This window comes from Gekko japonicus, unplaced genomic scaffold, assembly GCF_001447785.1.
Source record: "Gekko japonicus isolate JY-2015 unplaced genomic scaffold, Gekko_japonicus_V1.1 scaffold745, whole genome shotgun sequence".
In the NCBI taxonomy this organism is placed as follows: domain Eukaryota; kingdom Metazoa; phylum Chordata; class Lepidosauria; order Squamata; family Gekkonidae; genus Gekko; species Gekko japonicus.
Window position 1 is genome coordinate 556070 of NW_015164690.1, and position 11995 is coordinate 568064.

The window sequence follows — 11995 nt, forward strand, 5'->3', positions numbered from 1 at the left end:
TCTTTCCCTCTTCAGCTGGAAGGAAAGTCCTCGCCAGAAGCGGATGCTGTCTCTCTCTCTTTCTGGATCGAAGGGGGTTAGAAATGAAATTGTGTGGGCCGCAAGTCAGGGCCCGATGCCGGAGAGGGGGCACCTGTCTGCGCCCCCCCCACACACACCCGGCCACCTCCTTGACCGTAAAGTTGTTTTTGTAATGTCTGGACCTCCTCGACTGCGGTTGCTGCCTCATCACCTTCTAGCATCCTTTCGGCCTTTATAGGGTTTCCAGCAACGGGTCGGGAAGATTCCTGGAGAATTGGGGGTTGGAGGAAAGCGAGGGGAGGGACCTCAGTCGGGTATAATGCCAAGGAGCCCACCCTCCGAAGCAGCCATTTTCTGCGGGGGATACTGATCTCTGTGGTTTGGAGGTCAGTTGTACTTCTGGGACTTCTCAAGGCCCCACCTGGAGGCTGGCAACTGTACAAAGTCATTGCAACAAAACAGACCCCTCCCCCCTTCCCATGAGACTCCTTCACTTGTGCTTTTCTGGGATCCCCCATTTCGACTGCGTGCAAAATCCTGTGGTCTGTTGTGCCACTTTCTCCTCCATCGGACACACCCCCTCCTTTAATGCTCCGTCCCGGTGGATCCTCCATCTCTTTCCCCTCTCCCCAGTGGTGTTAGAAATAAAGGTTGCCGGACGGCCTTTGCTTGAAGAGGCTTTCCCCCCCATTTCAGAACACGTCTGGTGCCGCAGAACAGATCCACGCCAACCTGAGAACATGGCTGAAATTTTATACCGGGGACCCTGAGCTGATTTGAGAGTGGCGATTGTGACCGAGTGACTACTCGTGTGTAAGCCGGGCTGGGTTTCGCCCAAGAATTGCTATTCTGCCCGAACTCGCAGTTTCCTCTGCTTGGAATCCCCCCCCCCCACTGACCATCTCCTACTTCCAATGCAAGGAACCCTTCCCCAGATCTCTGCAGTTTTCCCTTTTCCAACTAACCCCCTCCATTTTCCTGCTCTCTCATTTCCCTTCTGATCAGTGGTTCCCCTTCACGGCAGGTCCCCAAAGGGGCCCCAGTATCTCTTTTCCTTCCCGACTCGCTCTCTCCAGTTCCTCCACCGGCTGGACACTGGCTCGTTCTGATAGCGGAGGCAAAATGGCTGCAGCAGCAAATCCTGAACAGTGACCGTGAGAGCTGTCACTGAACTAGTGTAACCGGGAGTGAAGACAGCGGGGAGCGAAGATTGGCTCACGTCTGAGACCTATATGACTCGGTGGGTTTAGGCAAGCGACTGTCCGTCAGCCTAAGCTCCTCCCCTTCCCTGATAATAAGAGGAGAATAATACCAGGCTACCTTGCAAGGGAGTCGTAAGGCAAGTGCAATGCTTCCCTCTCCCCCGGAATGAATCGTCGCCTGTTTACCATGTCCCACGTAACTCGATAGGAGTTACTTAAAGCAGAATGTGACTGTGTAGCTCCATTTCTGGACGGTTTTCCCTCTAAGCTGAGTGAGTGTGAGCTAGCTCACAGTTTTTTAGCCGCCGGCTCACAGATTTTTGTCTTAGCTCAGGAAGGAGGGCTCCGGAGCAAACTAATTTTTGCAGCAGCCAAATCGCTCGCTCACAACTTTAATGCCAGTAGCTCACAAAGTAGAATTTTTGCTCGCAATACTCCACAGCTTAGAGGCAGCATTGCGTCCTGGCTCGTATTTGTTGATAATGCTCGAGTGTGACAGAGTTTTGTGACATTAAGAAGGAGGAGGAGGAGGAGGAGGTAACCGTGTGGGTCGAAATCCAAAATGGAAAGCCATGTCACACCTTTTATTAAGACCAACCATGAGTGACCAACACATGCTGGCTCGTGGCACATATCACAGAAATGTTTTCAACAGTGGTCGGGGGGGGGGGGCCCTGATCCGGGCAATGAATCACCCAACGCCAGCTGCTAGCATGTGTGTGAGGAGGTGTGTGTATTTCCCCCCAGCTTCTCACACGCCGCAGCAATGTGAGTTTGGGCTCACAGCCACTGATTCAGGCAACCGTGTTCCGTGCGTATGTACATCTGGTAAATTTTCAAATCCCAAACCCGTGTGGATCGCGAGAGAGTCCAGAGTGCCATTGTGCACGTAAGGCCTGTGCTACCTGGTGACTGAACTCAGGAGGAAATTGAAGACTACTTAACGTGTTGCTACACGGCAATGGATTGTGAGTTCGGGTTGCTGTGAGTTAGCTTGTACTGCCAGGTTACTACAGTCACGTACAGATTCGTGCAGCTCTTGGGAGTGTGGGTTGTCCTTTCCCATGTGCATAGAAGCCATGGTGGTCGACTGCGCACAAGTTACGGGGGTCGAGCTGGCACACGAAGGGCAACATGGCTGCAATTTGATTATGCCTACTATTTCCGTGGTGGTTCGGTGATACCCTGTGTGGCAGGGTGACTTTTGGATTGCACTGGAGAAGCTTTGCAGTTCCATGGCATCGATCACGTATGCAAACTGGTTGGGGGATGACCGTGCATTCAAGTGGCTGGAAATGTGAGCGGTAATTTGTAACTCAACGCAAGGGAGCATTTTGTAGGCCCCGGTCACACGGGCAGGAAAATGCGGGGAGGAAGCGTGGCTGTTTGCCCCGGAGCAAAATAACGCACGGCTGCGCGATCAGACGTCCCGTCGAGGTCCCGTCGAGGTCCCGTGGTTAGGGGGGAGGTGCCGATCACAGGACAATCCTGCGGCGCGGCAAAGAAGCAGCCTGTCTAGCAAAAGGCTCCGCGGGTTTAACCCCTTCCAGGGCTGCAGAGGAATGCAAACGGTGTCCTCTGTCCGGTTCCCTCCAGGAGGAGCTTCAGCCGGCCTGCCGGCTCGCCACGCCCCCCCTGCACCTCCCCCTCTACCGCCGGGTGCAGAGAGTTCCTCTCGAGCAGGCCAAGCCAGGAGTGTGGGAGGGGTACGGAAAAGAGGAGGGGGCTGTGTTGTTTGTTTTTAAACGAAGTGCGCGCATGCGCCATTGGGTGCTTGTGCGCATCCCATGGAGACTTGGGGAAAAAAACCTTTTAGCGAGGGGACATGGGCGGGCGCCAGATGCCACAACCTACCACCGGAAACGCGATCAGGCGCCCGCCCTTGCCCCGTGGTTTCCAGAAACTAGTACCTCGGAGATACTAGGTTTTTTACCCTACATCTTTGGCGGGAAGCCTCGGGTTCGCCACGGGAGCTCTACACTTCCCAGATGTGGCGCTGTGATCGCGCCCGGAAAATCTGCCTATCTTCCGTCTCTGTAGCGTGGCTAATGCTCCGTGTGACCGCAGCCGTAGTTAACTTTCTCGGAAGCATTCCCCATGTATTTCTAAGTACCTGAACAACCAAGCTCTTGGGATCCCCCCCACCGCCAAGCCTAACTTTACACAACGGCGTGCTTTAAAAGATGGCATGCATTATTGCGATAGTGGTTTAATGTCCTAAATTCACTATCATGCGAAACGTGGGCTCTTTGCTAGCAACTCGAGCCGGCACCGAAGTTTGCAAATTGGGGGTCAAATATGGTGGTGTTGACGCTTCCAAATCCTACTCGGTGTATTCTGGCTGCTGTGATACAATATGCTACGTTTTCGACTGATCTGCCACCGCTGTTCTTATCCCTATATGCATCCTCATGGTATTTGCGCTGAACCATTGTCTGAGATCCTACTAAGTCTTGTTTTAGGGCCAACCCAGAAGAGTCCGGGGAGACCATGAGCAGATTTCCCTTGCATTTCTTAAAGCGAAATAGCAGCCACCAGAAGCCCAGGGCCGTAACCAGGATTTTTTTACTTTGGGGGCATTTAAGTAAGTCAGCAATGAGAGAAAGAGGCGAGGGTGCTGGCAGGCAAGGCGGCGGCTCGGCTCGACATAGCCATGGCACGCAAGGAAAATAAAATAAATCGGCTGGATGGGAAGTCAGGAGGCCTGGGTGGTAAGTCGGGGGGCCCAGCCCCGAGATGCCCTACTGTGGCTATGGGTGTGGAGAGGCCCCAATTTGAACTGGAGTGGGGGAGAGGGCGGCTTAACCCTTCCTCCTACACCTGGTTTTACCGGCTGAAACCAATCTCCACAGGGCTGTTCTTAGGTAAAAGGATACGCATCCACATTTTGCCCAATTCTTGTGGGGTTTTTTTTTACTAATAACAGCATGCGTGTGTGTCTGTTTTGACCAGTGAAACTGCTCAAGAGACAGAGATAATCCCCTTTCTCGTCATATAACAGCCTCAGACTGAATTGAGGCCCTACTTGGCTGCTATATTCCTTCTAAGTTACTGTGAAGATCCGCTTGCAGACTGTCTACCCAGTCTCATCTAGCTTCTTCCTTTGAGTAAGAAACATATGCAACTTGTTTGTGCCATCTTAAGTCTACAGAGCCCATGATGTGCTGCACCGGCCGGCGCGTATAACATACTGTAGTATGAGAGCTTTAGCTGTTGCGAGTGATTGAATGAATATCCCACGAATGGAATCGGCCAGAATTTGAATACTTGAGCGAATTTTCAGTAGAAATCCACCCCTTGGCCTTGAAGTAAGGAACTGAAAATAGAAGAAGAAGAAGAGATTGGATTTATACCCCACCCTTCACTACCCAAAGGTGTCTCAGAGCAGCTTACAAACTCCTTTCCTTTCCCCTCCCCACAACAGACACCCTGTGAGGTAGGTGGGGCTGAGAGAACTCTTGACAGAAACTGCTCTTTTTCAAGAACAGCTGTGCCAGAGTTATGGCTTGCCCAAGGTCATCCAGCCAGGTGCAAGTGGAGGAGTGGGGAATCAAACCCGGCTCTCCCAGATTAGAGTCCGCGCACTTAACCACTACAACAAACTGGCAAATAGAATTTCTTCCGTGGGGTTTGCACATTGATGTTTTATATGAGAGTTAGGGTTACTGGCTATAGCTTGGGGGATTCCTGGCAATTTGGGGGTGGCGATGCTTGAGGAGAGTGTGGAGTCTGGGGCTGGGGAGGGAGCGCAACGTTGATGTGACGCCATAGAGCCCACCCTTTGAAGGTGCCATGCCGTCCAGGGGAACAGATCTCTGTTGTCCGCAGATAAGTCAGAATTCCGGGGGAATTGGGAGAGTGTATAGATTGGGAGAGTGTATAGATTGATGGAACTGTAGAACTGTCCGACTATGTCTGCTTAGATCTCAAGTAGAAAAGGCTGGACGGGTGATGATGGGTGTCGTGTATGTGAAGGAAGAGCTCGGGCATTGCCACAGCCCGGGGGATTTGCAATGCCTCTCTATACTCTGTACGTAGATTTGTGCATGGACTTCTGTAAGTGAAGGCTGGAGCGTCCAGTGTCTTGGGAGAAGGCCAGGCTTTGCCCTCAATCACAAAACCACCATCTCCTGGCCCTTGACTCGTCCCTGTGGGAGTACGTTGCGCTCATTCGCTTATAGGACAGAAAGTTAAGTGGTGCATCGACAGGGCGTGGTCTTCCTTCTCGTCCCAGGTGACTCCAGCTATTAAGAATCAAGCCTTTAGAGGCGGGGCTGTGGCTCAGTGATGGAGCATCTGCTCGGCATGCAGAAAGTCCTAGCTTCAATCCCCGGCCATGCCCGTTAAAAGGACCACTTGGTGATATGTAAGACCTCTCTGCTTGAGACTGAGAAGAGCTGTTGTCAGTCTTAAATACGGAGGGACCATGGATTTCCCCTTCCCTCTCTTCCTGTGGAGGTGGGACATTGGCATCTCTCCAGTTCTGAGCCTGGCACCCTTACATATCAGAAAATCTAGAGAAGGGGGCCAGGTGCACGCAGATGATAGGTTCCTACCAGCCCAGGGCCACCCACCAAGGTTTGCAGAAAAATCCAACAAAGAAAATTACAGATTTAATATGTTTAGGAAAGCCTGCGATCTAGTGAACCTCCGCCGTGAAATCTTGACTTTCAGTTGGGAAGGAAAGAGAAGCCACCAGGAGAGCTGGTGAAGAAGAAAGAATCTAACGGTCTGAGTCAGCACAGGCGGCTTCATGAGTTCAAGGCTGCTCCTACTGGCAAAGGATAGACAGCCCAGGGAAATGCTGACCGCCACTTTGGGGTCAGGAAGCAATTTTTCTCCAGGCCAGTTTGTCATCATCTGGGCACGGAACAGGGGTCAACTGGGTGTGTATGCGGGGGAGGTATTTGTGAATTTCCTGCATTGTGCAAGGGGTTGGACTAGATGACCCTGGGGGTCCCTTCCAACTCTATGATTCCATGATTCTAGGATGTCGGTTGGTCACTGGGTTTCAGGTTGTTGGTCACACCAAAGTGACGAATTCCGTGCGCATACATAGACAGCATTTATGTCCTCCTTTTTCTCCCACTGTGCAAGTTCCCCCTTGGTACATCTCCCTCGGTAAAATCTCCATCTGTAAAATGGGAGCAATGATATCCCAACCAGTGTTCCCTCTAAGCTGAGTTAGTGTGAGCTAGCTCACAATTTTTTGGCCTCCGGCTCACACATTTTTGTCTTAGCTCAGGAAGGATGGCACCAGAGCAAACTAATTTATGCAATAGCCAAATCGCTTGCTCACAACTTTAATGCCAGTAGCTCACAAAGTAAAATTTTTGCTCACAAGACTTCACGGCTTAGAGGGAACATTGATCCCAACTAGCAAGAAAAGCATGGATAGGTTGAAGATAACCCAGATGCACAATGGCCTTAAAAGTCCCGTATAAATTTGTGATTATAAATTTGGTCAAGCTGCCAGGTATCTCAACAGTGCAACTGAGGCAGAACGGAGCACGTCGGAGAATCAGCTGGTGGCATCTATTAGGAGGCACCTGGTCGTGTAAATGGGGCACTTAGTATAAATGGGCCACTCCACGGGGGAGCCAGAAAGAACAGTTTTTATGTTCTGGAACCTCCATAGTGACTCTCAGCCCAGTCCAGTGCTTGCATACACAGACCGGGCCCACTAAGGAGAAACAGAAGTTACTCTCAAGTGAGCACGCGTAGGATTTCGGATCCGGAGGACGAGGACACTCTTCAAAGTGGAACAGAGGACTGCCAGTGCTAACGCGGAGAACGAGAGATTTGGAAAGGAGAATCAGCATGGTTGTAGGAGGTGGTTCCTCTTTCGTGGAAGAAGATAAGAACATAAAGAGGAGCCATGCTGGATCAGGCCAATGGCCCATCCAGTCCAGCGCTCTGTGTCCCGCAGTGGCCAAAACCCAGGTGTCATCAGGAGGTCCACCAGCGGGGCCAGAACTCTAGAAGCCCTCCCGCTCTTGCCCCTCAAGCACCAAGAATACGGAGCATCACTGTGTAACAGGATTGTCCCCTGCAGATGCCTGGGGATCCCCCGGAACTACAGCCGAGCTCCAGACTACAGAGGTCAATTCCCCTAGAGAAAAAGGATGCTTTAGAGGGTGGGCTCTGTGGCATTGTACCCTGCTGAGGTCCCTGTCCACCCCAGGTTCCACCCCCAAATCTCCAGGAGCTCCCCAACCTGGATGTGGCAACCCTAGCCCCCATCCCCCACCGGTGGCCAGGGGGGAACTGGCAACCCCAGTGCCGTGGTGCCCGGCGGTACTTCCCTGGGTGCCTGCTGAGCTTTTCAGAAAAATCGGGTGGGGCCATTGTAAGGCAGGGCTACTGCATTCAATGTAAGGCAGGGCTTGTTATTGGCTACTTCATTCGAATGAAAGGAGGATCAGAAGGACTGAGAAAGGACCTAGGCTTTCCTGAGGCAGTGTGTGGTTCCATTCCCCCTTTAGGCCTTCCCTCTTCCCAGGTGGTATAAGGAGAGGTATTCCAGATTGGTGTCGTAATTAAGAGCGCGGACTCTAGATCTGGGAGAACCGGGTTTGATTCCCCAGTCCTCCACATGCAGCCGCTGGTGCGACCTTGAGTCAGTCACAAGTTCTCTCAGAGCTGTTTTCTCAAGGGCAGTCCTCGAGAGAGCTCTCTCAGCCCCACCTACCTCACAGGGTGTCTGTTTTGGGGAGGGGAAGGGATAGGAGATTGTAAGCCGCTCTGAGACTCCTTTGGGTGGTGAAGGCCAGGGTATAAATCTAGTCTCCTCCTCCTCCTCCACGGGTCTTCCTCCATTGGTCTCTGCCTCCTGCAGAAGCCATTTCTGGTTTGTTTCTACCTCCTGTAGCAGCCGTTTTGGGGGTGGTGCTCGCTCACCACCCCTCAAAATTCCCAATGTGCCTTCAAGCTCCTAAAGGTCAGGGACCCCTGATTAAGAGCCTGTTTTTTCTCCAACCATTTTCTGGTACCAGCCTAGCTAGGGGAAATGGTCTCAGTGGGAAGGGTCCATTTGTAGGGGGAAATAAACAGGTTTGGGGAGGTGGAAGCCCCCCCCCTTCCTCTTACCCGTTGATCCCCCTGCAAAAAATGTGCCCCTCCGTTTAGCATTACCTCAGCAAACCGCCCTTAGATCAGTGAATGTGCCCAGGTATTGCATATCATTCTGTTCATAGTCTTATCCTCCTGAACTAGCCACTCCTGCCACAACTTGCCATGTACCGGCATCACCAGGGCTGTCTGTCTGGCCAAGCGACCCAAACAAATGGTCCGGGTGGCCGATAAGGGGCGGTGCCAATGCCCTGCTGGGGACTCAAATCGACCCTGGCCACTGGTGATGCAGGAAGTGACAGGAAATCTCCTCCCGGGCCTGCACTGCCGCTAGGGCAGGAAGGGGCATTGAAGAAGAAGAAGAGTTGGTTTCTATACCTCGCCCTTCACTGCCCGAAGGTGTCTTAGACCGGCTCACAATCTCCTTTCCCTCCCCCTCCCCACAACAAGACACCCTGTGAGGAAGGTGGGGCTGAGAGAGCTCTCTCGAGGACTCCTCTTGAGAGAACAGCTCTGAGAGAACTTGTGACTGACCCAGGGTCACTCCAGCAGCTGCATGTGGAGGAGTGGAGAATCAAACCCGGTTCTTCCAGATTACAGTCCGCCACTCTTAACTACTACACCAAACTGGCTCTTAACCACTACACCTTGCTTCGGGTGCTAGAACACTGAACTGACCTTGCATGTAGAGTTGCCGGCTCTGTGTTGGGACATTCCTGGAGATTTGGGAGTGGAGCCTCGCGAGGGCGGTATAATGTCATAGGCTTCATCCTCCAAACCTGCCCCTTCCTCCAGGGGAACAGATCTGTGTGGTCTGAGATCTCCAGGCCCCACATGGAGGTTATGCGAAAGTATATAGCACCGTGGACAATAGATGTATGCTCAAGGTAAATCAACTTTGTGCTTTTTTAATTCTTATGTTTTTATCTTTCTGCACTGTCCTATAAATATTGGTATCAAATATGATCAAAAACAGGGTTTCACCCACACAAAACATCAAAGCGCGGGTTTACAGTCCGTACAAATGTTCAGACAGCACCTTGTCAGTATCACAATCAGTCGTCCCACGGGACTCTAGTTATGTACCCATTTCGAATACAATCTTTTTCAAGGACTGTGATGTATATAAAGAACATAAGGCACAATAATTCTCTTTGTGAGCACAAAACCTCTTAAGATAGAAGCATGTTTTCTAGGGTCCCATCAGAACCCTTGGCGCAGACATAATAACCTATGTAGGATAGCATATCCCTCAAGCTCTATCAGGCAATTAAAATTAATAACAATGTTAAAATACTTAGAAACATCAAAAACTGTACCAACATATTATCCAAGGTAGCAGAAAGAATTTCAGGTCCCACCAGCCCCCTGGGTGGAGGGGATGTGGAGGGGTGAGGGGGAGGTGGGGATATCAGAGTTCCAGACCGTCGTCACTGTCTTCCACCAAATGCCTGGTGGAACATCTCTGCCTTACATGCCCTATGGAATGATAATCCTGTAGGGCGTGGATGTTCTCCGACAGAGAGTTCCACCAGGCGGGGACCGGGACAAAGAAAGGCCCTGGCCCTAGTTGAGGACAACCGGATTTCTCTCGAACTGGGGACCACCAACGGGTTCTTAGAAGAAGAAAGAAGAAATTGGATTTATACCCCGCCCTTCACTACCCAAAGGAGTCTCAGAGCGGCTTACAGACCCCTTCCCCTTCCCCTCCCCACAACAGACACCCTGTGAGGTAGGTGGTGCTGAGAGAGCTCTGACAGAAACGGCTCTTTTTCAACAAGAACAGCTCTGACAGAACTATGGCTAGCCCATGGTCATCCAGCAGGTGCAAGCGGAGGAGTGGGGAATCAAACCCGGTTCTCCCAGATTAGAGTCCGCGCACTTAACCACGACACCAAACTGGCTCTCTTATTCCCAAAGCACATCATGCACACATTCTACTCGCATATAATTTTTGCGTAATGTAGTAGATAATGAGATCGCATCTCCCCACCCCTTTTTCAGATGGGGAAGCACCCATGGGAATGGTGCGGTGGGGAGCACCCGTCCATCTTACAGGGCCGCTTCCTCGATTCAATGCTCCCCTTTGCCCCACAGTAGCTTCTTAGTCTTAAAAAAGTGTTGAGAAAGCCAGTCGTGAACCTGACAGTGGGCACATTGTTTGGCTCCGGCTGGCTTCTAAAAAGAGAGGGAAAAGAAAAAAGGAAATCTTTTCACACACTAGCCAGGGCTCTTTTTGTAGAAAAAGCCCAGCAGGAACTCATTAGCATAATAGGCCACACCCAACAGCAGGAACTCATTAGCATATTAGTCCACACCCCTGACAGCACAGCTCATTAGCATATTAGGCCACACCCCCATGTTACCAGAAGTGTGGTCATCCAGCCACACCCACCTTTTGCTTCTTATTCTGTTTACCTTGTTTGTTGTCAAAACCCAGGGCCTTTTTTTGTAGCAGGAACTCCTTTGCATGTTAGGCCACACACCCCTAATGTAGCCAATCCTAATGATTGTTTCTGCTGTTGGGTGTGGCCTATTATGCTAATGAGTTCTTGCTGGGCGTGGCCAACTCGGGAGCCAGCCGGAACTCCGTTCCTGTGCGTTCCTGCCCAAAAATAGCCCTGCACACTACAATGGGTGGAGGGACAGCAGTGTGCATTTGAGGAAGATCGTGGCCGCATACACTACTGGATGGGGCAAAATAGCCAGTCCGTGTTTGTGTATGCATTCGTGTGCGTATGACGATACGAGATTAGAAAGCCAGTGCTAAACTTGTGAGCTGTACGGATCCCACCCTGGAGCAGGAGAGTTCTAGCGGCAACCTGTGAAGCCGGAAGGTTTCTGTAGTATTGCTGAGGTTAAAGTTCTCATTCAGATGAGTAACTTCCTTGTCCCAGCCGATGCTCCCTCTAAGCTATGGAGTCTTGTGAGCAAAAATTCTACTTTGTGAGCTACTGGTATGAAAGTTGTGAGCGAGTGATTTGGCTCCTGCAGAAATTCGTTGGCTCTGGAGCCCTCCTTCCTGAGCGAAGACAAAAACGTGTGAGCCGGAGGCTAAAAAAAACCTGTGAGCTAGCGCGCACTAACTCAGTCAGGGGCCTGCCTACCTGAGGGACCACCTCTCCCCATACGAGCCGCAGAGAGCACTGTGGTCAGGGTCGCAACACCGGTTGACCCTCCCTGGTCCGAAAGAAGCCAGGCTAAATACTACTAGAACCAGGGCTTTCTCGGCCCCACACTGGTGGAACGAGCTCCCAGAGAACATCAGGGCCCTGCATGACCTCTCACAGTTCCTGTAAAACGGAGCTCTTCCACCAGGCGTTTGATTAGGGGCCGCCACTGAGGGGTGTGCCCTGGAATATCTTCTGGCCAAATGTGGACCATCTCCTGGCTAGGGTCCCCGCTGGTTACTACACCTATCTCGGGATTGGATTGGATTACCACCATAGTTGGTTCTGTAATTGTTGTTGTTGTTTACTTGTTTTAACTCATATTGTATTTATTAATTGTTCTAAATGTTTGTTATGTTATTTAATCTTGTTAGCCGCCTTGAGCCTGCTTGTCAGGCAAGGCGGGGTATAAATACAAACAAACAATAAATAAATAAATTTAGTGGGAAAAGTGTGGATACAGTTGATACTTCTTGGGACAAGACTTCTGTGCAACACTGATGGGAAAGTCCCCCTTCCCCGGCAAAAATG